The following is a 27,395-nucleotide window of genomic DNA, read 5'->3' on the forward strand; positions in this document are numbered from 1 at the left end:
TACAGTGTGCTGGAGTCTGTGGGTGAGGCCACAGTGGTCAATATGCTAAACCTAAGTTACAGCAGAGAGAAAGTGTAGCTCAGGAGTAGAGTATCTGACTACAGACCAAGAGGTCCCTGGCTCAAATCCAGCTGTCCCCTGGCTCTTATGCTTTTATCCCCTGAGCCAGCTGTTCTGAAAACTTATGAGGAAGGCAATGGGCGCTGCCACCCAGCCCTCTGGTGCTGACTCAGTCCCTCTCTTGTGGCTTGAGGTGGATGTTTGTATTATTATATGACTTTAGGAACCCAAAATAATGTGAGTCTTGGAGGAAAGCATAGCTTTGCAACATGCTGCATCAAATAGGTGTGCCAAATATTCCTGCCTCGACCTCGGGTGGTAAGGGCCTGCTCAGATGTTGAATGTGGACTATGTGCAAGGTGGGGCTGATAAACTGCATCCCACGACGGCAGAGCTCTGGTCTAGCACCAGGGCTGGTGGCTGCAGCCAGCATCCGGCAGGGCTGCAGTGACCCCTGGCCAGCACACTCTCTGCCATGACTTTGCTGTGATTCTAAGTTCACACCTTCCCGTCAGTGCTTTGAGCTCCTGGTACTGTCAGCGATGGTTTCATCTGTTTCCATTAGACAAAGTCAGGTTCTAGTTTTGTGCCTGTGTCTGTGACTAGAACAGAAATTGGTACCAGGTGTGATCTGCAAGCAAGCGATCCTTGAGAAATGGGTATGTGGGAGGACACTGGAGTTAATTGTCAGATCTGGTTGTACTGAAGTCAATAAAAATCCAGCTGGTTCTTCCTGGATGGGAATCCAGCAGACCAGGGCTCACAACAGCAGAAGAGCTACATACACTGGTGCCTGTGATTGGCTGAAATGGAGCCCACTGAGGGCAAGAGACCCAGCTGCCATAAAACAGGAGAAGCTTTAGGTAGGGGGCCGATACTAATGCATGGAGAACTACTAGGCTAGAGCAAAGGCCCGGCTTCTCCATGCAACTCATGGAAGGGCTCCTAGAGCTTCCAGCATTATGCTGAGAGAATCTTCTGTAAGGCTCCCGCGTGACATAGCAGAAAACCAGAGGCAAAATTGGATCCTGCAGTTGCTACATTCAGTTAAATGCACAGCCTCCCTGGGCTCTCGTGTGAAGGTTGGGGCATTTTTCAGGAAAGAACAGCAATCTAAGAACTGTAGAGAGAATTTACGAGAAGATGTGGAGACTTCACAACAAAAATCCAAACAAACTCCAGACTCTGCCAAATCTCCATGACAGCAAAAGCAGCCTCCTCTCCCAGCTGATGAAGCGTCTCACAGAACGCCCAGCAGCCCTGGCCCCTGCCCACCAAATGCCAAAGCTGCCCACTCAGTGTAGTAACAGAAAATATCTAGGGGCTTTCCCACCCATCGGGACCCCTGTGCCACAAGTCTGGAATCTACGTGGCTTTTGACTATAGCAAGGGACAGACACCATGTTTCCCTGTGGATGTGTCTTGTCAGGGAAGGTGCCCGGTTTGCCTGTGTTCTGACGTGCCTGGGGCCGTGGCTCAGCCACTGGAGGGAGGGATTCCTCCTCCCAGTCCAGAAGCCCCTTTAGGCGTGGGCTTTGGATCCCCAGACAGGCAGGCTTAACGCCCACTCCCTGTCCCTCATGTGTGCTGACCTGCTGAGTGACGCCTTCTGAGACAACTGGGCTGCTCACCAGGAGGGCAGCTTCCACCTCCCCTAGGGTCAGCCCTGCAGTCCAAGGCCTTGAATTTGGCCTTGGGATAAAAGAGGAGGAAAAGGTAGAAAACAGAAAAAAAGGGCCAGGTAGGGTGGCTCACGTCTGTAATCCCAGCACTTTGGGAGGCCGAGGTAGGCAGATCACCTGAGATCAGGAGTTCAAGACCAGCCTGGCCAACATGGCAAAACCCTGTCTCTACTAAAAATACAAAAATTAGCCAGACGTGGTGGTGCATGCCTGTAATCTCAGCTACTTGGGAGGCAAAGGCAGGAGAATAGTTTGAGCCTAGGAGGCGGAGGTTGCAGTGAGCAGAGATCACACCATTGTACTCCATCCTGGGCTACAGAACAAGCTCCATAAAAAGAAGAAGAAGAAGAAGAGGAGGAGGAGGAAGAGGAGGAAGCAGCAGCCACAGCAGCAAAATCTAGCCATGGTCTAAAGGGTGAGGGTGAGTGTGGGGTGGAGGGGGGTTGATTTTAGAATAAATGTGCAATAATAAAGAGGCAAAGGAAGGAGAGATGTAGTGGATGATCATTCCAGCAAGAAGCAATGTCAAAGGTCATGCACTCAGCTTGAGACAGAAGGAGGAGAACGGACCACACAGTACAGAGGAGGCTCTGGGACTCAAATGAGGGGTCAGTGGGAGAGGGACAGAGCCAATGGCCAGAGAGGGTTGGCTGGTGTGAGATAGGTCTGCCAGGACATGGGACCTGACCTGGAGTAAACAGAAACTATTGCGGGTTTCAGGAGGATCCCTCCCCTGGGCAGGCCACATCCTTAAGCAGTGTCCTTTGGGAACTCATCTGAGGTGGGTTTCTGGCTCAGAGGAAGAGCATTTGCCTGCAGGTTAAGAGGTCCATGGTGCAAATTTAGTGCCTCTTAGTGCTAGACTTTCAACTGGAAGTCAGTTGGGTAATTTCTGGGGACAGGGCATCTCGTTGGGCCTGTCGAGGGCTCAGCAGATGGGGAGTGGGAGCAGAGGGGGCAGCAGGCCTGGTCATGTCTTGCCCAGGGTTGGGTGAATAGAAAGAGCCCAAGACCAGCCATGTGGAATTTGGTCACAACCCTTTTATTACTCAGACGTGTGTGCTCCGGCATGTTTCTTAATTATGACCTCTCTTCAAGCCTATAACATGGCGCACCAAGCTAAAGTGGCAGTTCCCAATCTGACTTTCCATTGGGATCATCTGAGGAGCTTGTTAAAAACAGCACCTTGGCCCCACTCCCAGCATTCTGATTCAGGAGGTCTGAGTGGAGCCTATGAGCCTTTATTTTCCTGCAAGCAAATGTGCTCTCAATGACCACACATGCCCAGTGCTGCAGTGGACAGGCCAGCAGGGGAAGCAGCTTTAGGTCAATCCAGAGGCCCTCCATGGAGCAGCCATGGCTTTTGCGCTGACATCCTCAGCGACAGACTACAAGATTTTCATCAGATGATAATGAGATGAGCCTTAGAGGACTGACCAAAAGGTTCCAATCAGGGTGCCCTCTGCCTATTCTTATTTTTACTTACTGATTTTGGAATCTGATTCCAGCTTCCTTTCCCTTGCTGGAGCCCATGATCTGTATCTGTCTGCATGGAGGAGAGAGAAGAGGCTGATGGGGTCCGGTCAGTCCTTGGGAAGTCCCAGCTAACTTCCTCCATCATCCCACTCCTTGCCCATAGTCTCCCAGAGCCTTCCAGAATCTTTCTCGCCCCCAGTTCATGGTCTGGGTGGGCCAGGGTATGAGTCTGCAGCAGCCCCAGGTGGGAAATCGAGAACCTGGGGACAAACAGCCAAAGTCCAGGGTGCAGCACAATGAGCCCAGAAATATATGCTCATTTGATTTCTCATGCCCATTGGAGGTGGGCGTGATGTTGCCACTGGTTCACGTTCTCCTGTGTCACAGCCCAAGCTGGGTGCTGTTGGGAGGATACAGCAGGACTTAGAGACATGGCTCAGCCCTCTCTTGGGGATCACATGGATCTTAATGGGGGGATTCTGAACAACTCTGGAAAGTGGGACAGTGGTACTCAGAGGGCTACAGGAGGCAGGGGTCTGTGCCTTACAAACTTGAAAGTCCATAAAATCACATGAGGACTATTGAGTCTGCCCTTCAGATATGCCGTGGGTCAGAGATTAGGTAGGCTGTGTCATTTTTCCCCAGGGTGGATTGGGAGGAACATGTGATCCAGGACCCACTTTGGTGATTAAAACAGGGTAGGGGGCACCTGGATTTGAACCAGGGACCTCTTGATCTGCAGTCAAATGCTCTACCTCTGAGCTATACCCCCAGGCCTGGGGAACTGGTGTAATTAACACCCTTTTCATGTGTCGACACACCAAGAACAAGACTAAGCTCTGCAGGTTGGGATGTCCAGGCCAGTTCTGTTTCTCTGAACTCTGGCCTCCCTCCTGTCACTAACACTTCTTTTCCTATCACTTCTGTGTGGACCTGGTTGAGGACACCCTGGTGGCCTTGTTGACCTTTATAACTGGAGAGACCCTTCAAGTCATCCAGATAATTCTCTTAGACAGTAGCAGTTGTTGAGCATCATGTGAGGCGTGCTAGGCTGGGGACAGAACTCTAATCAGGTGATGCCACCTTCCCATGCACTGACAGGAGGCCCAGTGCCTGTGTCTGGGGCTTGTATTTGACATAAAATACTGTTCATGATAATTTGCCAGGCGATAAGCAAATTGCTTTTGTCAAAGAAAGTTACTTAGATAATAATACTCAGTATTACAAAGATGTGGCACATATACACCATGGAATACCATGTGGCCATAAAAAAGAATGATAATAGACCAATAGTTAATGGTAACCCCCGGGAGCAGGTGAAGAGACTAGGGAGTGGGTGGGGGAATCTTCTTTTTTCCGATTTACACACGTGATAACTCAAATGTCCATGTTTCCAGCCTTCCAGGTACTGAGCCGTCTGGGTGGTTAAAACTAAAAGAGAGAAATTGGTAAAACATTCCCCAGGAGTCTTCTCTGCCTCCTGCAGCTGGCATTGTCCTAATTCCTCCTCCTCCTTCAGATCCTCCCAGGTTTTCTCTCATCCAGTTCCTCTGTGCCGTTCCTTCCAGGCAGCACTGGTGTTCAGCACCTCCCCTCTGATGCTGTCACTCTTTTTTAACACAGCAGTTGTCCACTGTCCACCAGATTGGGACATCACGATGGGGGTGGTGAGTCTGAGGGCAAAAGGCACCCACAGTGGGCCAGGGGCATCCCTGCTGCCTGTGTCCTGTGCCCAGCACCCAGGCCCTGACCCCCGTCCCCTCAGCCACACTTGAGTTGAGTCCCATGGCACCCTCTTCCACACCTGCCTTCTCCACCCTGACCTACAGCCTCCCCAGAGGCCTCTTGGATGGTGAGGACCTAGTATAGTTGGGTAGTGCCATGCCCAAGGAGGTTTATAAACTGTGCAGGAATCAGTGAAAATAAAAATGCCAGTGCTGCCCTCCCAAGTCAGCTGGGGCTTACAATAAGGTCAAAGTGATGGTGACAGCATTGTTTAAGGCAGAGAAAGGTCCTTCTAGTCATACCTGGGGGAAGACAATCAAGGAAGGGGTAAGTCCCCCACTCAGTGATGAAACCACATGTATGGCAAGAGAAATAGACAAGTCATCTTTCCTGTATGAGGGAGATGGCTGAGTTGGGGTGGGGGCAGCAGGGCAGTTGCTAGGAAGCCCTCCTGAAGAGCAAGAAAGAGAGCAATGAATGCAGCTCTTGTATGATTCCAATGGCCCCTGTATGGAGAAGGAGGAATCTGAAGGCCCCTCTGCCTGAAATGGTCCTACAACCCCAACTACTGGACGAGCTCCTGTCTTCTCAGTCTGGGTCTCACTGTGACAGCCCTAAAAAGAGTCAGTGACAGTCCTTGGGAGATAGCTTCCTGCATTGAGTGTGCCTGTGGAAGCAGCCAGCCGGTGTGCAGCTCATGCTGGAGCAAACGTCAACAAGGAATCGACTGCACACTGTGGCCGCCCTAGCCCAGAGTCCCTCTTCCTCCTACATTAGAATGCCCCCAGAAATTGCCCTAAGCTTCCAATAGGGAAATTACATAAATTACTCAGACCAATGTGCTAACTGTAAGGAGACTAGAGGGTTAACAATAGTTGAAGTACTTTTACCAGCATATAGACAATTGCACATGGCATGGGAACTCCAGGCATGACCGACCTTGCCCAGGGGGTGGCTCTTCACAAAACCAGAGGTAGTAAGAAGACCTAAGGGGCCAAGGAAGTAAGAGGATAGATGAAAAGAAGGCAGTTGGGCAAATTTTCCTCTCAAATTTCCCTGCCCCACCTTCCAGAAACTATGCAATATTGCCCTTAGCAAGGAAGGAGAGAGTGGACCAGCAAGCCTCTTTTGTGATAGCAAATTCCACCTTCATAAAAGAGAACTTGTCTCCTCTGGTGAGCATGGTGTGAAGACTGGCCCCAGGTGTCCCAGCATGGCAGTCTAGGGCATGTCTAGGACTATGTAGACTGTCTAGATAATAGAATCTCTAGAATAATCTTCTCTCAGGGAGTCCTAACAGGGGTTTGGAGAGTGAAATACACACAAGGCACAGACAGAGGCAGCCCGAGGAGACCACAGGTATCCCGGCCCGCGGGATCGTCGAAACAGGCCCTGGAGGAGGGAGTGGGAATTTGGGGGACAAGAGACACGAGAAATGGAGACAAGACAGTGCTCTGATCAAGTCTCGTTTAATGGCGGTAATGCACTGTCTTATATACACTTGGAAGGGAAGGGGTTGGGCCAGAGGCGGAGATGATCTCATCGCAGAGGGCGTGACCAAGTAGGTATTGGTTTCTCTGGTCAAACGTCATGTTGCACCTGCGCTGTCAGTTGGTAATTTTCCTGGGCACGGGATGGTGCCTGTGCTACAAAGTAACAATTTTCGCGGCCGCGGGGGGGTGGGGGGGTGGGGAGGGGGTGGGGGGGGTGGGAAACAAGTGAAGAAGCAGGAAGAGCGCCATCTATTATGAGGTATTGATACAAAAGAGAAACAACAAATCTAGGGAGGAGGTAGAAGGTGGAAAGGAATAGAGCTCGGGCGTTTAATCATTAATTATTATTTGCTATGGCCGGGGCGCGCAGCTCTGGACACACAGGGATCAGTGAGAGTTTCCTGGGGCTGGAGTCACTACCTGCCTTATCTCACTGTGCAGAAGCCTTAGCTGGGCAAAGGAGGTAAACTCCAGCACCAGCTTCTATGGCTAAAATGGACAGTAGGTGCCCTGAAAGAAGTCAGCAGGATGGCCTCACTACCCAAGAGAGAGAATTTTTCACATCAGCCCCAATGGGATACACACTACTTATGCATAATAACTACCACGAATATTTTACCTTACCAGTACGCCATGACTGACACAACACTTCCTCAAGGAAAACGTCCTTACCTCCTGCAGTCGCTTTGATATCCCAGTAATAGTCTTATAATATCCCTGCATCTTACCATCTAGTATTTCTTATATTTTCCATTCTTAACTTCTGTGAACATTTGTACATCTTGATCTACTCCTCTAGTTTCAAGAGCCCATGTCTGTTTCACTTGCTGTTGGGATAGGCTGTGTACGGACATGGGCTGTCACTCTGGATTAGATGGGAGCGATTGGAGGATTTCTTGCAGAGGAATGACATAAGCTGAGTTTGTCCTCTGGCTGGCCTGAGGGCACTAGGGCACATGTGTGGAAGCAGGCACACAAGGTCAGGAAGTCGTCGCCATAACCTGGATGAGAGATGATTGTAGCTTTGTCTGATGGTGGAGGCAATGAGAAGTGGTCAGATTTTGGATAGATTTTGAAGCAGTGTGAACAGGATTTGCTGATGATTTGAGAGCAGGGTGTGAGAAAAAAGGAAAAGTCAAGGATAATGCCAAGGTTTTCTGTCCTGAGCACCCAGCGGGATGGGGTGGCCATTCTCTGAGATGGCCATTCTCATTGCAGCAGAAATGAAATTTGAGGGGGTGGTGGAAGTCAGGAGTTCAATCTGTGATGTATTAAATTGAATCTGTCTGTTAAATGGTCTAATGGAGATGTCAAAAATGAAGCTGGAGTTTGAAGGAGAGGAGTTAGCTGAAGATATAAATTTGAGGGTCGTCATCTCATTAAAGCCGCGGGATGGAATGAGATCACTGAGGAAGTGTGAGTGAAAAGAAAAATGGTCTAGGAACTAAGACTAGGGCCCTCAAATGTTTAAAAATGGGGATGTTAAGGAGAAACCAGCAAAAGAGATTGAGGAAAAGTGGCAGAGAAGTACAAAGAAAACAACAGAAAAACAATGACAGCCCCAATGTCAATTGAAAAAAAAATGCTACTGAGGGCTTGAGTTAAAGATGAGAATCACCCATGACACATGGTCACCAAGTGTAGGGGCCTTTGAAAACAGTATGTTGAGAATAGATGGGGCTCAAGGACAGTATCTCCAATTGAACTTTTAATGAACTCCCGTAGGCGCCAAGAAGGCGGGCAGATAAGAAAGAACATAGAAACAAGAAACTGAGTAAAAGGTTACATCTGGAAAAAGAAAGTTTGTTTTACATTGCATTCTTTCGACTGACGTGGGGTTTATGGGGTATAAATAAAGTGAGGCGGAGGCTCTGAGCGTGGCCGCCATGTTCTCTGTGTGTCTTTGTCTTTTGTGTGTTCTTTCATTCTCCACCACCCCCGGCACGGACCCCAACAAGTGGCGCAGCGAGCAGGGTCAGCAAGGGTGAGTAGGGGAGAACAAGAAGGGGAACCCCCTAGGGGCGGGTAAGGCCCAGATATTGTTAAGGGGAACCTTCTTAAGCTTTCATTATGGGGAATTCCATCTCTCTGGCCTCAGAATATTTACGGCTGTTTCAAGGACTGTTGCTGTCTATAGGAGTAGAAGTGAAAGAAAAAGACTTTGAAGTGATTGTTTGCCCATGTTGAACAACATTGTTACTGGTTTCAGTATCAGACTAAAGTGCAGCTGAATCGCAGAGAATGGTTACAGGTAGTAAAAACGCTGCTTAGAGCTCTCCAGTTAGGGGATATTATGCCTCTAAAATTGTGGACCTTGTGTTACTCTATCACTCAGACATTAGAGTTACTTGAGACTGATTCAGAGTGTGGTGATGTAGCCACAGGAGGAAAGGTATCTGAGGATTTGGGAAAAAAATAAATCTGAAATGGAGCCCATTTGTGCCAGGATAACAGAGGATGGGGGGGTAGCAAAAGGGGGAGAAGAGAAAAAGCCAGCTTTTCCTTCTTCTGAGGGAAATTCTGACATGCAGTGTATTATGAAAATGCTTCAACAAATATTACAGATATATTCTTCTAATTCACCTTTGCAAGCTTTCCCTGTTTCTTTTCCTTCTGCCCTGTTAAAAGAGGATTTTCCAGAGCCTCCAACCCCCCGGCTTCCTTATCTTTACCTTTGTTTGGCAAAGTTGAAGCCCTGTTCACATCAGACATACTTTAAATTTATACTAAACACCTGTTTAATATGTCAAAACCAGTGTATATGTATATCTTGTTGTTTGTTAAAATATTATGAGTATTTCAATAGTCAATAAATAAGCACATTAATATTAACTATTAATATTAATATAGTATTAATAACCCCAGCTAGGAAATTGTTATATTATAGGGGTGCATAGGTTCCACCAATTTACACTCCAAACAGAAGTTGAGTATTCGAGTTGCTTAACACCTTAACTACCTCTTGATATTTTCTGTGTTTTTAAATTTTAACCATTGTATTGTGTATGTAATGATTCTCAATTTGGTATTAATATACATATTTCCTAGTGAGTAATGATGTTAGACATATAGGTTTATTGTCATTTCTTTGTTCTGCTACTTTTGGTTGAGTTATTTGCCTTTTCTTATTAATATGTTGGGATTCGTTATATTTGGAGATATGAGTACTATTATATATACTTTTAATTAAAAAAAATTTTTAAGGAGCTAGATCTGTTTCCAATTATTTGCGCTTCTTTTGCTCCTAATGCTTAGTTTTCAAATGGTGGCAATAATGTCCAATTTAATGCCTTACAAATTAAATTTTTAAAAAGAAATGAAAGCTGCCATTTCTAACTATAGACCTCAATCTCCTTTTATCCTTGGTCTTCTTGATATTTTTTCATCAAAAAATTTAATAATTCCTATAGACTGAAAGACTTTAGAGAAGACTTTTCTTGATCATTCTCAGTGGTTACAATTGCACAGCTGGTAAATGAACAAGGCACATGTACAGGCTAGGAAAAATATTATGTGTGATCCCCCTGGACCCACTGAGGAACAACTCACAGGCATGGGCCAATATGCTACTCTTAATGCTCAGGCTGGTCTGGATGATGTTGCCTTTACTCAAATCAAGACTTTGTTTTTAAGGGCCTAAAATAAGGTAGAGATAACAGGAAAATGTTCCCTTTCCTCTGTGAAAATTTTACAGGACACAAATGAGCTATATCCAGATTTCGTAGCCCGTCTTCAGGATGCTGTCTTCAAAATTGTGGGTGCTGGCCTTGCTTCAAAAATTTTGTTACAAACATTGTCTTTTAAAAATGCTTATGCTGACTGTTAAAAATTGTTAAAATCGTTAAAGGCCAATGGGGCCAATTTAGATAAATATATTAAAACTTGTGTTAGTATTGGAGGGACTATTTATAATGCTCAATTATTTGCTAGAGCTTTGTCTAAAGCCTTAAAAGAAAATAACAAACAAGGTGTTTACTTTCAGTGTGGTAAGCCTAGACATTTCAAAAAAGAATGTCATAAAAATTGAACACTTTTATCCCTCAAGGCAGAAAGCTGCCTTCAGAGGTGTACAAATGTTGTGATAAAGGTCGACATTAGACAAATAAATGTCGTTCCAAAACTGATAAAAGTGAAAATTTACTGTCTCCTCTCCTGAGAAACGGGAGCTGGGACCCACAGGCTTGGGGCCCCAACAATTACAATACAAGTCTACTACAATATTCAGTGAGCAATGGCCTACAACATTAAGAAATAAATTCAAGTCCTCCTTAAGGATCCCACACCTCACCCCAGTTTCTCAGCTTTATGCGACAACTAAGCAGAGCGCCACTGCTGACTTAGCTATTACTCAGCCTTATACTTTGTCTCCTAATAGAGGAGTATATAAATTAGCTATTAGAGTGTGTGGCCCTTTGCCAAAGAGACATATAGGACTTTTGTTAGGTCAAAACAACAGTACTATATAAAAGTTAATGATGATTTCAGAAATCATTAATCTTGATGTTACTAATAAAATTCTTATTATGGTACAAGTTCACAATTTATACGCCTAAAAACAGAAAAACGTATTCTCAATAAAGAGGGTTTGATAGCACAAAAAAAACTGTTATTTAAGAAACTTTAGTTTCTAATCAAAAGCCCTTATGTTCATTGCACATTAATGAAATAGTTTTAAAAGAGTTAATTAATACAGAGATAAATATGTCTATCATTTGTTTAAATTATTGGCCTATACAATAAAAAAAAAAGACAAGTTTCAGTTATACTCACTGGCTTAAGTGCTGCTTCTGTGGTTTATCAAAACGTAAAACCTTTAACCTGTGTCGGTCCTAAAAGTCAACAAGGTCAAATGTTTTTTTATATTATTCCTATCAATATTAATCTTTAAAGATAAAATCTTTCATAACAATTTGGTGCTTTTTTAAACACTCTTCATATTTCCTCAGCTGTCAAAAATATGATGTTCAAAATGAGCTACAATCCTTTAAACTCATAGCCACTGTTCACCAGCCTCAAGTTTTATAATTAAAGTGTAAAACGACCACTCCTCTTTAAATAAAACAGTGGCCATTATCTAAAAAAATACTTAAAATTTAAAAAAAATAAGTCAAAAAACAAATGGCCGAGAGAAATCTAAAGCCACATACTTCTGCATAGAATTCCCGTCTTTGTCTTGTTCTTAAAACTATAAATGTTTACATTCAACCTAAAAAAAGTTTACAGCCCGGTCTTCCTAATCCTGCCCTTATCCCACAAAGTTAAAACCAGAGAAAAACAACAAGATGCTTTTGTATCATTACAAACTCAGCTTTCTTTCTACTCACTTAATGTTGCCACAAAAAAAATTTAACTAAATTTTCTTATTCAATATTTAGGTTATACCTTGGGGGCACAAAATATTCAACCCCAAAAAATTCAAATTCGACGTAATCATTTAAAAACATTAAATGATTTTCAAAAGCTTCTAAGAGACATTAATTAAATGCGTCCAGTTTTAGAAATACCAACATATCAGTTATAACATCTTTTTTCTATTCTAGAAAGAGACAGTCACTTAAACAACTCACGCCATTTAACTCCTTTGGCTTTACAGAAACTCCAGCTTGTTAAAAAACAACTTCAAAAGGCCCTTCCTTTTGTTTATTTCGTACTTTACCTTCTCCCACAAGAATGATTCATCAAACTAGTCGACCACTAAAATAGATCATTTTGTCCAATAAAATATCTAAACGCTTGACTACTTATATCGATCGTTTAGCTAAACTGATCATCAAAAAACGACATCACTGTCGACAACTTTGAAGAAGAGATCCTTCCTTAATTATTCCTCAATTCACTCATAATCAGATCACTTATCTTCTTACAACTTCTGATTCTTGGCAAGTTGCTTGCGCTTCTTTTGTTAGACAATTTTCTACCCAATATCCTAAGTCTCCAATCTTTTCATTTTTTAGGCAACATTCTGTGTTGCCTTTCTCACCAATTTCTATATTTCCTGTTCAAGGTCCTACCTTTTTTACTGACGCTAATAACAATGATAAGACTAGATATTAGAGTGTTCATCAATCTCGAGTTACAGTTTATCCTTATCCCTCAATACAACAAAAAAAACTATTTACTATTCTCATGGTCTTACTTGATTTCCCTACTACTAGTTATAACATTGTTAGTGATTCTCAATACGCCGTTTATGTTACTTCTTACATTTCTCAGGCCACTTTACCTCTTTGTACTACTTCTTCTCTTCAAAAACTCTTTTCCTTGTTATCTTCTACTTTGAGCCAATGTCGAGCTCCTTTATTCATCACTCATCTTCGTTCTCATTCTCAATTTCCTAGACCATTAGTTCATGATAATACTCAGATTGATTCACTTTTAATCGGCCACCTACATGCTACAAAACAAAACAAGCTCGTTCTCTTATTCGAGCTTGTCTTTCCTGTGCTCCTTTAAACATTCCATCCTTCCATCCTGGGGTTAACCCACAAGGTGTCCCTTCTTTTAGACGATTAAAATATGTTCATCATACCATTGATACCTTTTCTCATTTTCAAATGGCCACTCCCTTGCCATCTGAAAAAGCTAATTCTGTTATTACACATCTCTTAGCTTGTTTCGCCATCATGGGCATTCCTCTTATACTTAAAACTGATAATGCCCCTGCCTATGTCTCTCATAAATTACAAGTTTTCTTACAGCAATACAATATTCAACATATCACCAATATCCCGGACAACAGTCAAATTCAAGCCATCATTAAGCGTGCAAATTTAACTTTAAAAACTCAACTACTAAAACAAAAAGGGGGAAAATGAGCCCCCCAGAAACCAGATTTTGAAACCAGATTTTGAAGGTTCTTTTTACCTTAATTTTTTTTTTTTTTTTTTTTTTTTGAGACGGAGTCTCGCTCTGTCGCCCAGGCTGGAGTGCAGTGGCCGGATCTCAGCTCACTGCAAGCTCCGCCTCCCGGGTTCACGCCATTCTCCTGCCTCAGCCTCTCGAGTAGCTGGGACTATAGGCGCCCGCCACCTCACCCAGCTACTTTTTTTGTATTTTTTAGTAGAGACGGGGTTTCACTGTGTTAGCCAGGATGGTCTCGATCTCCTGACCTCATGATCCGCCCGTCTTGGCCTCCCAAAGTGCTGGGATTACAGGCTTGAGCCACCGCGCCCGGCCACCTTAATTTTTTTGAATCAATGGAGACAATTGCAAGATTCCGCTGCCGTAACCCATCTTTCCTCACCTCCCTCGGTGATAGTCCCCGCTGACAGTTTAAAGCTTTGGTATCCTAATGAAGAAGGTAAGTATGTTCAAGGGCAAGTTCTAAAACAGGGACGGGGCTATGCTCTTGTCCTTACAGGGAGCGGACCTGAGTGGTTTCCTACAAGATGATTAAAACCCTGTTGAAAAGAAAACTAGATTCAGCATACATTTCTTCCTTTGTTGGATGTACCTCGGTGGGGGACTTATTTCTCTTAGTGAGGCTTTGTATGAATATTGGACTTATATTCCCTTTCCGCCCTTGTATCAGGGAGTCGCCTGGGGGGAGGCGGAAATTAAGGTTTTCACCAATGACACTACTTGGATGCCGTCCGCCTATATAGACAAGGACAATATAGAATGGGAAACGGGAATTATAAACAACACGTATCAATTTGGAGTGGAAAGAGTTCCAATATGTATGGGAAATAGTTCTCATTGTCTCCGAAAATCACATGAAGCCTGGGCTGTTTGTTATAATCATAGTCATGTGGCTGCTAATACTGTTATTATTGTAACTAAAAGTTTTTAATATAATCATACTATATATAGTAATGAAACTATTCCTAGTTCTTTACTTTTTTGTCCTATTCTAGAGGTTTCTCCTAATATTGAGGTGCTGGAGTGACAACAATGTCGGGGAACCAAACCCCAAATTTTATTAGAATACAATGGAATGTAAATAACTGATTAGAGTGTGCACGGTGATTTTCAAATAAAATTTAGTCACATACCTTTGAAATGACACTGGGTAAATAAAAGTATTGCTACTAACAGTAATGAAACCTTAATATGGCATAAAAGAGGCCTGAAGTACAGAGTCATCTTTGGAAGTTGTTAGCTGCAGGCGATGCCATTAACACTTTTGTGGGGAATATGTCCCTTAATCTTTCTAACCCAAATAACTCCTTTCATATTCAGTTATATTGGAATACCTCCCAATATATTATTACTTGTGTCCGTAAGCCCTACCTATTATTAGCGGGAAATTTGACATGTGATAATAATACGGGAATTGTTAATTGTACAGATACGTGTACATTTTTGTCTTGCCTCAATCATTCTTGGTGGCACAACTTTACTAGAGATATTTGTATCCTCAGGACTCATAAAGAAATTTAGCTACCTGTTAACCTTACGCGACCGTGGGGAGCATCACCTCTTGAAACTTATACTTAGACTTCTCTCCAGTGAACCCGCCATGCCCTTAGACTTATAATTGCCTCGGTGATGAGCCTTGTCGCCATCGCCTCCACTGCGGCCGTAGCAGGGCTCGCTCTACATCAGAGTATACAAAATGCTGAATTTGTGCAGTAATGGCACGAGCAATCTCACCGGTTATGGCTTCAACAACGAAACATTTATTCTCAACTTGCTGAAAGATTGGACAACATAGAGCAAGCATTGACATGGCTTGGAGATCAGCTCACTGTACTCAGTACTCAGATGACATTACAATGTGATTGGAACTCCACTCAATTTTGTGTAACACCTGTGCCTTTTAACATCTCTCAAAATTAGACCATAATCCGAAAATTATTAATAGGCCATAAAAATATTAGTTTAGACATCCCAGAGCTCACTCAGAACATTTCCGAAGCATTCCGACAACAATTACATGTGTTGTCCGAAACCATAACCCTGCAAGAGCTGGGTCAACGCCTTACTGCCTTTAACCCATAGACCCAAATGAAAACATAGATTTCTACAATCTCCAAAAATATATTGTTTTGGGCACTCGAATTGGGTCTACTCCTTTTGGTGATCCGATGCTCCCTCCGTCGCCTCCAAAAACAAAAAAAACCACAGAAACAAATATAGGCTACCTTTTTAAGACTGAGGCAAAACAAAACAAAAAGGGGGAAATGCAGGGGCCTTTGAAAACAGTATGCTGAGAATAGATAGGGCTCAAGGACAGTATCTCCAATTGAACTTTTAATGAACTCCTGTAGGCGCCAAGAAGGCGGGCAGATAAGAAAGAACATAGAAACAAGAAACTGAGTAAAAGGTTACATCTGGAAAAAGAAAGTTTGTTTTACATTGCATTCTTTCGGCTGACGTGGGGTTTATGGGGTATAAATAAAGTGAGGCGGAGGCTCTGAGCGTGGCCGCCATGTTCTCTGTGTGTCTTTGTCTTGTGTGTTCTTTCATTCTCCACCACCCCCGGCATGGACCCCAACAACCAAGGACTGTGACAAGCACAATCTCAGTGATTGGGTGGGTGTTCTCCTGGGAAGCCCTCCTGACCCTCCTGATGGGCGGGACCCCGGCCACATGCTCCCATGGCACCTGTATGTCTATCAAAGCACACACAGTTTGCCATAACTGCTGCAAATATGTGCCTGTAGGGTTCCCTGTATATCGTGAATGGCCAATACATATATGAATGTGCTCAAATGTGTCAACAAAAAGAGAGGATATATTGATGGAATGAGATCTCAGGGAAAGCCAAGGGGTGGATGAAGAACACAGGATGTGCTCTAGAGAGGAGCAGGCAGGCTTTTCCTCTTAGCCTGGAGGGGATGAGGAGGTGAAGATGCAGAGCAGCAGAGGATGCTGGGGGGCCTCCATGGCCTTGGTCTTCTCAGCCAGGTAGAAAACAAAGTCTTCCAAAGAGAATCAAGGAGGTAGGGTGGGAATCATTACTTGGCAAGAAGGGCAAAGCATGAAGCAAGCACTGTGGGAAATGGAGGAGAGGTGAATTAGAAAGGAATAGAATCATTGCTCATTAGAGAGAGGCACTGGTTGAGGTCAAACTGGTGTAGATTTCCAGTGGGACCATTTGCCTGGCTCTACAATTTACTCCAGCAAAGACTGGCTCCCCCAGAGAAAAGGTGGAAAAGGCCAAAGGCATGTGTATCCCCAGAAGCAGAAGGGCTAATGAGGGAGGTAGACAGACCACAGGCCAAGCTCTCAAAGGAGCCGGAATCGTGACTGAGAGGCCAAACATGGGGTCAATAATGGGCAGGCAGATAGCTGAGCCCCAAGGTGGCCCTGGGGTCATGGGAACAGAGAGAGGTGGACAAGATTAAGGTCAAAATGAGAATAATGAAACATTTTCGGTAACAGTAAGAACATGTAAACATCAGAAAACATGTCATAAAAGGACTTTTTTGATTCTAAGATCTTGAAAGGGAATGGTTTAAGTGGTGATCAGGTTTGGCTATGAATGCTGAACACGCAAAATAACAAAGGATGGAAGCAAAACAAAAACAAGCAAACAAACCAGAAGCTTCCTTTTCTTCCACATAGAAGTCCACAGGTAGGTGGTCCAGGGATGGCTTTCCATAGGGTCAAGAACCCGAGTTCTTCTTTCTGGCTGTCTGGCCAGCTTGGCTTTCATTCCAGTATGCCATCACCCACATTAGCATCTCATCGACCTCCCCGCCAGTAGGAAGGAGGAAAGACAAGCCTCTCCATGTAAGTACACCCATCACTTTCACCTGCATCTCATTGACCAGCCTTGTGCCTGTGGCCTCACAGCTCCAGGGGGTCTGGGAAGTGCAGTTTTCCTTCTGGGAAGCTGTGTGCTCAGCTGATAACCAAGAAGCAACGTAGAAGACACTGGTGGAAAACTCTGAACCTCTGCCTTACCGCACACCTTGAGAGCCGCAGTGAACGGAGTTTGTGAACATTCCTAGAGCCAGGAAGATGAAAATCTGGTGAGGCCTTAGCATTGGAAGCACATTGCTGTGGAGTTTGACATTCCTGAGGATGAAAGCAGGAGGAGGTGAGGAAAATATGATTGTTAGCCTGGTTCTAAAAATTTCCACTAAGTTTGTGGAGAAGACACAAACATGGAGAGGAGAGCGTGGTGGAAGGAAATGGCTTTGAGAGAGGAGAAGCAGGGAGGGATGGTGGAGGAGCTGGGGTTTGGGGGCAACGTGGAGAACGAGGCTGAGAAGGAGAACCCACCCTCTCAGTTCTGGAGGTTGAAGGGGAGGGATGGCTTCAGGGGAAAGCCGGCCTTCAGGTGTAAAAGGAGGGATGAAAAGACAGACTCGCAGAGCAAGGCTAAGGAGGAAGGAGACTGTTTACAGAATAGCTGGAGGGCTGGCGGGCTTGGGTGGAGGAGCTGAAACAGTAATGGGGATACAGGAAGGAGGCTGTCCGGAGAGACCATTTTCACTATCAGAAGGCATTGGATGGCAGGGACGGGAAAGGGGCAAGTACCCAAGTTCTAGGCCAAAGCTCTAAGTGTTTGTGAAACTAGAACAGCAAAAACCACTTCTTAAAAAATTTAAGTTTTTGTGGGTAGAAAGTAGTATATATATTTACAGTGTATATGAACTGTTGTGAAACAGGCCTGCAATGTGAAATAAGCTCACTATGGGGAATGGGGTGTCCAACCCCTCTAGCATTTCTTGTTTGAGTTACCAATGCCACTTTTTGGAGGAAAAAAAAGTACTAAATAAAAAATTCGAATATCTTGTTAACAAAAGGAATCTGCTTTAATGAAAAGGAAATTATGAAGCATGACACCAAAGATAAAAGAAGTGTTGTTATTCAGGCCCCTACATCTTATACTAAGAAGAAAGGTCACAGGATACAGAATATTTTCAGCTCAGGGGAGTAGAGCAAAGTGCCATTTGCTAAACGATCAAATTAGACAGAGCCTCAAGTGACACTACACTTGACCAGGCTCTGTCTTCAGTACTTGCTTCTCTGTTGTGTTTTCTTGCCATCCAATGTAAAGATAATAAGACTTTGTTGCTGTCACATAGTTTTATTACAAGAACCTGTTTTTAACCTATCTAAAGTGGAAACTTCTGTTGTTCATAGAAATCAAAAGAATTAGTATTTTAGGTAGTTCTGAAAAAGATTCATAAAAGGTGATTAGTGTAAGGGATACTAAAAATCACGAATTGTGCTTCTGAATTCTATGCTGTATAGCTGAACCTCCATGAATTTTGAGATTTTGTACCAAAAAAGCTGTTTGTTCTCTAAAACATAGAATGCTATCACATCCTTGAGCTTTTGAGATGGTTGATATAATCCCTTCTGCAGAAGTTTGCTTTTAAAGCTTAAATATGACATAAAATTGCCTTTGATAGTTACAAAATTTAAACACAACATGGAACTTTACTTATATTTTAACCTGTTGACATTTCATCCTCTGCAAACTCTCTTGGCCTTATAAGGGCTCACTCACTGAGCTATAAATCCTCGTGGTTTGTCTTGGAATTAGAAGACCAATACCACCCCATCCCAGGGGGAATGCCTGGATCGAGAAGGGGAAAAATTAAGACAACTAGGAAATGCTGAAACAGCCTTTGTTCGTGAAGATGCTGTTCTGGTCCAGTTTTTGTTTTTTTTTTTTTTTCTCCCCAAGATGGAGTCTTGCTCTGTTGCCCAGGCTGGAGTGCAGTGGCGTGATCTCGGCTTACTGCAACCTCCACCTCCCAGATTCAAGAGATTCTCTTGCCTCAGCCTCCACAGTACCTGGCATTACAGGCATGCACCACCATGCCCAGCTAATTTTTGTATTCTTAGTAGAGATGGGGTTTCACCATGTTGTCCAGGCTGGTCTCGAACTCTTGACCTCGTGATCCGCCTACCTCGGCTTCCCAAAGTGGTGGGATTACAGGTGTGAGCCACCGCACCCAGCCACAGGTCCAGTTTCAAGTACTGTACACTTAAGTGTGAAAGGAAAATAAATTTTGGGGCCCCCAAATCACTAACGTGAAGGGAAAAGTCCAGCGGGGAACTGCTTAGGGCAAACCTGCCTCCCATTTTATTCAAAGTCGCCCCTCTGCTCACTGAGATAAATGCATATCTGATTGCCTCCTTTGGAGAGGCTCCTCAGAAGCTCAAAAGAGTGCAACAATTTGTCTGTTATCTACCTGTGACCTGGAAGCCCCCTCCCTCCTTTCAGTTGTCCTGCCTTCACCTCAAGTTGTCCCACCTTTCCGGACTGAACCAATGTACATCTTACGCATATTGATTGATATCTCATGTCTCCCTAAAATGTATAAAACCACCACATTCTACCCTCACCATTTGCTGGTTCCAGAAAAAGTGAAATCTTTACTCTACTGTCTAATAGAAAAGAAGTTAAAATATAGGCACCTATTTAAAATGTCAAAATTGAAAAGCCAGAGGGGTTATCTGGATTTGAACTGGTGTCCTGTTGGATCTGTAGTCCAATACTCTTCCCCTGAGCTATACCCTATCCTGCTATTGTGTGGGTTAATTAATATCTTTGACTTTTATAGTCATACCCAGATCACCAGGAACCTATGAGATGCCACTTCACGATGGAAGCTCATAGGAGCTGCCAGACCCACCTGAGTGAAAACTCACTGACCTTGTGTATAACAGGAGGCAGTCTCTCCTCCTCAGATACCCCGGATCCTGTGTCTTCCCTGCCTTGAGTTCCTGCGTGGGGGTGGCAGCCTGGAAAAGCACTGCTAGAATGGCCTTCAGAGTCACCCTCCAGTTCCTGTCACGGTGGACACCCACAAAAGAAACTTCGTGTGACTGACGTGTCTGTTCTAACACACTTAATGACAGAGTTGGGTCTGACTCTCTGGGCCCGGTATTCCATTCAGGGCGCTTTCAACACAACTGCAATCTAGGACAAAGATGATTCTTCCAGCTCCACTTCTTCAGTTAATATACATGGAGAATGATGGAGAAGGAGCAACTCCAAGAAATAGTGACACGGCAGTAGCTGAGTGGATTTTGGAATCCCCAAAAGCCTTAAAATGGCCAATGTTAACCTAGTTTCAAGGACCAAAAAATGTTGCAGGAGAACAACCCCACTTGACTTTTTCATTGTTTTTTTAAGTGACAGAGTATTGCACTGTTACCCAGGCTGGAGTGCAGTGAAACAATCATAGCTCACTGCAGCCTCCAACTCTTGGGCTCAGGCAATCCTCCTGCCTCAGCCTCTCAACTAACTGGGACCACAGGTGTGTGCCACCATACCCAGCTAATACTTTTTATTTTTATTATTTTTTTTTTGTACAGCAGACGTCTCACTATGTTGCCCAGGCTGGTCTGAAACTCGGGGCCTCAAGCGATCCTCCTGCCTTAACCTCCCAAAGTGCTGGGATGAGCCACTGCGTCCAGCCTCCCTCATGACCTTTCTGATGGCAGGCAGAGCCCTGTCCCTCTTAGAAGGAACACTTGGAGTAACACTTGGGTTAGCTCGTTTTCACCTCCTCATCTATGCCAAGGCCCTGCCTCTTCTGTTGTCACAGGAGCTGGTAAACTGTCCCATCTGTGAACTGTCTTTCCCTCCTACTGGAATTTCCTCCTTTACCCACAGGCCTTTTGCCTTGTAGCCCTGGCAGCCTTCTCAGAAGGCAGCTAAGGCAGCCACTCCTCTCCACTCCTGATCTGAGGACCTGGGAAACACTGAATTCCACAGTGATTTCTATGATGATGTTAAATTCCTTCAAGAGACACACAGATGGTCACTTAAGTCCAGACTGCACTTTGCCCCACTGCTCATGTCCTCCAGGACACACCATGGGACACACCATGAAAGCACTAGTTCCCCTAGGGGCCATATTGCCATGGAGATAACACCTCTGTCTCCTCTAACAAGAATAAGCCCCTTTTCCAAGGTAATCCGGGAGTAGGATCTTCCAGGCAACAGGGCAGGGACTGATCAGCACATTGTTGTCTTGATAACAGGTAAATTATCATGCAGGGTGACCCGCAAAAAGGCCACAGTGAGAGTGGAAGCAGTGGTCTTCTACTGGGTCCCGTAACAAGTGGTGAAAGGAAGGCTGGACTCAGGGATGTTTGCAGAATGGTCTAGGCCAATCTCCTCACTTTACATATGAGGCAAGGGCTGACTGACTTGCCCAAGGATCTCGACTGGTTAATGACAGAACTGATGGGTCTCCTGACTCCCAGTTCCCCCTACAATATCCCCTGGTGCACATGTCCCAGCCTAGACAATGCTTGGGTATGTTTGATGCCTCTGCTGGATTTTTTTTTTTTAATCCAGGACCTTACAATGAAGCTAAAGAAGCTTCAGAGTGCCTCCCCTGCACCAGCTCTGTGCCTCCTTCTACATTTGTAATTTTATGAGGCTTTTTCTTAATAATGTTCTTCCAGATTACACAAGCTTCAGACCCATAAAACATGGGTCCACCCCTACCAGAGGAGATGTGTCACTTGAGAGGGGAAGGAATCACGTGGAAGAGCTGAAGGGAAAAAGAAAAAAACAGGAAAAACCCTAGGGGCAGGTCCGGGGACATTCTCCTACAGCTCATGGGGTGAGTAGGGTGATTTTACCCTCTGTGGGATTTACTCCAAAAGACAAACGATGCCAAGGGCTCCAGGCAGGAAATGTCTAAACCCCCTCATTTGAGGGACAATCACCCAGAGATGAGAGGCATCAGAGAATAGCTGGGTAGTGCCTGTGACCTGAAGAAGAAAGTCGGATGCAGGAGCATTGGCAACACTATGAGTAAGGTCTTCCCCCACACGACTCCTGGGGCAATTCCATTTTTATACACAAACAAGAATGCAACCCAGATGATGCCCGGGCTGTACATTCAGCCCACACTGATGAAGAGAAACTAGGGGAGAACAGCCGGGCGCGGTGGCTCATGCCTGTAATCCCAGCACTTTGGGAGGCCGAGGCGGGCGGATCACCTGAGGTCCTGAGTTCGCGACCAGCCTGACCAACATGGAGAAACCCCGTCTCTACTAAAAAAAACTACAAAATTAGCCTGGCGTGGTGGTGTAATTCCAGCTACTCAGGAGGCTGAGGCAGGAGAATGGCTTGAACCCTGGAGGCGGAGGTTGCAGTGAGCCAAGATCGCGCCATTGCACTCCAGCCTGGGTAACAAGAGTGAAACTCCGTCTCAAAAAAGAAAAAAAGGAGAAACTAGCAGAGAATGTTCAGATCCCAGTCCCTAAGCCTGGCAAGCCCCGTAGACTCCGCACCACATGGAGCAGTTTCCCCAGCTGGAAAGAGCCCCGCTCAGCCCAGGAATCTGAAAGGCAATGCGCCTCTGTAACCACGTGGGGGCGCCCGTCCAAGGCGTCCTCCATCCCCAGCCTCTTAAGGACTTTTAAATTTTTATTTTTCTCTCCTTGTTTAAAAATACTGTCCTTGTTATTGAAAAATAAAAACATGAATTGGGAAAAGGCCTGTGGTCTATTAAAGAAAACTGCTTAGTCTATGTTGACATATGTATGCTTCCAAACTTTCAAAACTATAGATATATATAACGTATATAGAGTATATATAACTATATATAGTATATATAACGCTATATATAGAGTATATATAACGCTACATATCATGTCATATATTGTTTTAAAGTGTTAATTTCAAAACAAAGACAGGATCGTTCTGGACAGGCTTTTTCTCTTAATTATCTTTCTCTTAAATATCTCTTTTTCTCTTAAAGTATCATGAACATCTGTCCATACCAAGTTCTTCCCCAAAATGTTCAATGATGGTATTGCGTTCCATTGCTCATGCCATTAAAAAATATTTACTGTAGTAAACACATGGTAGAAAATGTTAAGTGGCGTCTACCGGTATATTCCTATTGTTCGAAGTATTTATTCCACTTCAAACACAGATGGGGGGTGAGTTATAGTTGCCCCCCGAAAACAGCCCAAACCTCCAGGCCCCGGACCTCAGGCGGCAGAAGTGCCTGTTCGGGCGCGCCAGGGCCCAGCTGGGCGAGGGGGCCACACTGCCCAAGGTCACCGGGGAGGGCCCTGCCAGTGCACCGGGGCCAGCGCAGTAACTGCGCGCGCGCACTCGGCAGTCGGGGGATGGGTGAGGGGTCGGCCAGGGGTCGCGAGGTCAGCGCCGGGTCGCGGGCCAGGCGGGCTTCGCGCCTGCAGTTCGCCTCCGGAGCTGCAGGTGGGGCTGCGCGGCTGCCTGCCTCCAGGAAGCCTCACGTGCCTTAGTCGGCCGCGCCGGCTCCCAGGATACAGCGTGGACCTGCCGGGCGTTAAAGGTGTTGGTGCGACTGCGGGCGGCTCCAGGCAGGGGTAGCCAGGGAGGAGCGGCGGCGGGGGCAAGGCCGGGCGGGCGCAGTCTGCGGAGAGCACTGGGAGGCGGGGCCTGCGTGGGGCCGCGCGCAGCACCGCGGCGACTTTCTTCGGGCCGCGACGGACAGCGCAGGGCCACGGAGGAGGTGGCCGCGGCTCCGGTAAGGGCGATCAGCGCGCGCACGGACTTGTGGCCTGGGTGCCCCGGGCGACCCGGGCCCGGCACACGGGGGCTCCGGCAGTCGGACCGTACTAACGCGCCTGGGGCTCCGGGGAACCGGAGCGCGGAGTCCGCCGGGGCCTACTGCGCCTGCCAGCCGGGACCCCCACTCCGGGCCGAGCCCGAGCGCTGGCGGAACGGTTGTCTCCGCCCCGGGCCGCCCCACGCCAAGTTCCTTGGCCTCTCCGGGGCTTCCTGCGCCCGCCCCAGCCGCTGTACCCTAAGTCTGCGTCTCTCCACCCGAGGCTCCTTTCTCTGCCTGGCGCTTTGCCTGTGGGTCCCTCCCCCAGCTCCTCCCAGCGGCTTAGTGGTACCTGGGAGTTGTGTGGCTTCGAATCCGCATACACCGACACCCCTTACTTGCCCAGCTCCCCGGGGTCGGCGCGGAAGGGGATATAGAGCCAGGTACTGCACCAAGCCCTGTTGAGGCGATAGTCTGTCTTTCTGTCCTCACAGCAAGCCAGTGGGATGGGTACTGGTGTTAATCTCTGTCATGCAAAAGAAAAACCTGGGGCCTAGAGAAGTTAACTTGCCCAGGCTGGCACCCCTGGAAGTGTGAAAAGACACACAGTGGCTGTGTGTTCAAGGACCAAGCAGACAGGTACGCGGGCAATAATTGTGCAAAATAGAAAGGGGTGAGTGCTGGCGCCCAGGTGGAAGCTTGCGGTGGGCTCCGGGGGAAGGAGCGTCAGGGGGCCGCCTGGTACCGCTGTCCACCCCTCATGGCCTGATGCTCTCCTGATGTTCTGCGCCTCTGTGATTTGACCCGGATTTTAGGGAAGGCTAGGATTTCAGGCCCAACTAGACCCGTGGTGCTTTCAGGGAGGGAGGAGTGTCTGGGCAAAGGCGCAGAGAGACGGGACAGTGCAGGGCGTGTTGAGGAACAGAAAAGAGTCCATGAGCCTGGAGAAGATGGTTTTGGTTTGAGGCAGTGGGAAAGGAGTCTGCAGAGAGAGACTAGGAAGGGGCCTGCATGGCTGGACTTCATCCTGCGGGTGGGCAGTGGGTGAGGGATCCAGCTCCTCTTACCATCAGCTCCTCTCAAGCAAAGAGTTTCGGCTCCCGTGGCAGGAGTCTAAGGACAGCCCCACATATTCCAGCCACCAGACAGTAAGAATCTGGGCTGGAGCGAGCAGCGCACAGTCGCCACCTCCCACCACATAATGTGAGGGCCTTACACAGGGCTTCCTGGCCCCATCAGAATTGTAAGAAAACCGTGCACCTGGTTGTCCATCTGTAAAAGACTAATATTTTCTTAATAAAGTAGTTTATGCAGAGGTCCCTTTCATGCCACACAAAGACCGTAATAATGCACGTGGAGGATGGGGAGGATTTCAGTGGATGGGGAGCTGGTGACCAGTTGAAAGGAAGCTTCTGGAGTAAACTCTTGGCGTTTGACTTTACGTGACAGGGACTGATCTAAGAAAGGAGAGGTGAGGGAAGGAACAGTGGCCTTAGGTGGAGGGCGGACTCAAACCCAGCACCAAGCCAGCTCACCTGGGTACTTGCAGGGCCGCCTACTCCTTGAGAGCAAGACTCCCACCCACACTGGGGTTTTCGCCTAGAAACAGTTCAGCTTGTCCAGAACCTCCCAGCCTTGAAGACCCCTTAGAGTCCTACCTTCTTTAGGTCCTGCTTTCCTTCAAACAGCCAGACAGGCCCTTTAGTACTGTGCTGGACAAGTTTTTTTTTCTACCTTTGCTCAAACTCTCCTTTTGTCTCTATTTTTTGAGGTGTCCACCCACGTTCTAGTTCTCAGTGACTTTCTCTAAGTGAATCCGCACTGGTTTCTAGTAGCCACTTACTCATTTTGCAAATAATCGCCAACCTTTTGTTGAGGAATTATTTTGCAGATTGTTGTAAGGAGGCGTTGATCCTTGGGCATGGGTACCAGGAGCTCCTCTCTGCCCTGTAGGTCCCATTTTCAGAAGTGGGTGGCTCAAATAGTCCAGCTCCCCACCCAAGGCAGTATGTGCTCGTTCTTCTTGTCCCCAGCTGCCGGTCACTGATACGCCATGTGAATGTTTCCAAGGACAGGGAGGCCCCTCATCTCTCATTAAGATGGTTTTTGCCCATATATAAGTGTAACTTTGTGACATATGTCCATTTTCATCACCCGACTGTATGTCACCACTCCTGGTACAGGTACAAAAATGATCGAGGCCATCATTTTTATGTTGAGCGGGTGGGACTTGGGAAAGAGAAAGAATCTTGTATGGCTCATGCAGTGTCAAAAACCTCTGGACTGATGGAGATTTGCAGTCATGGGAATTTTAGCTTGTGGGGAGGGGCAGATGGGAAGGGGACAAAATGAGACTATCCTGGGGGAAGAGGAACTGGCTATTAGATTTTTATGTATATTAAAAGGGGACAAAAAATAAGTAGTACTCTTGTTTGTGCCATTTCAGTGAATCGGCTGTGTTTTTTTGTGTTTTGTTTGTTTGTTTGTTTTGCTGCATTATTGTCAATAGACAGTTCCTGTGTAATCATGAGGGGAGGTGCAGGCTGGGCTATAGTAAATCTGCAGTTTACTGTTTCCCCACTAAAATACCGAGCAATGCTAAGTCACTGTGTACGTAGCAAAATTGCACTGAGTGCCAGGCTTGGGTCAAGGACTGTGGTATGAAAAGATGCAATACCATGTTCAGGGAGCCCACAGTATAGGCGTGGGTAGGAAATTACTGTGTAGGGGGGTAAGCACCGTGAGAAGGGTCTGCATTGTGCTGCAGAGGCCTGGAGTAAAGGCACCCACCCAGACATAGACCTAACATACCCAAACAGGTGATTGCCAGCCTGAGATCTGGCATGTGGTACAGGATAGCCCCTCTTGTCCACACATATGGGCTCCCAGCCCAGCTCCCCCATGCCTAGGGAAAGAGGGGCTCAGTGAAGACAATGGATGGAATGAATGATGCCGGTTTCTCTTGTGTTTCTGAAAGATTTCTCCGTGGACAATGGCAGCCAACATTCATGCCATGGAGAGGAAGATTGAATGGCAGGCTGCTCGCCTGCTTTCCCTAGAAAGTCGAACTGGGATGGCCGAGAAGTAGCTGGCCGACTGCGAGAAGACAGCCGAGGAGTTCGGGAACCAGCTGGAGGGCAAATGGGCCATGCTGGGAACTCTGCTGCAGGAGTACGGGCTGCTGCAGAGGCGGCTGGAGAACATGGAGAACCTGCTGCGCAACGGGAACTTCTGCATCCTGTGGCTGCCCCTGGGCAGCAAGGGGGAGTCCCCCAAGGTAGCCCTGGGGCACCCTGGGGTTGGGGAGGCCATGGGGCCGAGACTGTGAGCATGTGGGTGAGCGAGTGTGACACTTGTGGTTTCAGGTGCCCGTGGCCTTTGATGATGTGGCTCTGTAGTTCTCTGAGCAGGAGTGGGGCAAGCTGGAGGACTGGCAGAAGGAGCTATACAGGCACGTGGTGAGGGGCAACTGCAAGACGCTGGTCTCTTTGGGTAAGGCCTGACACTCATTATGGGATTTTGGAAGTCCCTGTACTTCT

At 46.3% G+C, this 27,395-nt stretch overlaps 1 long non-coding RNA gene, 1 other non-coding gene and 1 pseudogene across 2 annotated transcripts; 2 read left to right on the plus strand and 1 right to left on the minus strand.

Annotated features, from left to right (window-relative positions):
- LOC105475000 (zinc finger protein 777-like) overlaps positions 1–27,395 on the plus strand; it is a 149,896-nt pseudogene that overhangs the window by 84,486 nt on the left and 38,015 nt on the right.
- On the plus strand, positions 2,171–15,821 carry LOC139362693 (uncharacterized). The gene is made up of 3 exons (XR_011621874.1): positions 2,171–6,302; positions 6,821–8,420; positions 13,797–15,821. It is a non-coding gene; the product is annotated as an uncharacterized lncRNA (long non-coding RNA).
- TRNAC-GCA (transfer RNA cysteine (anticodon GCA)) lies at positions 3,919–3,990 on the minus strand. Its single transcript has one exon. It is a non-coding gene; the product is annotated as a tRNA-Cys (tRNA).

Source organism: Macaca nemestrina, chromosome 4 (genome assembly GCF_043159975.1).
Source record: "Macaca nemestrina isolate mMacNem1 chromosome 4, mMacNem.hap1, whole genome shotgun sequence".
Taxonomy (NCBI): Eukaryota; Metazoa; Chordata; class Mammalia; order Primates; family Cercopithecidae; genus Macaca; species Macaca nemestrina.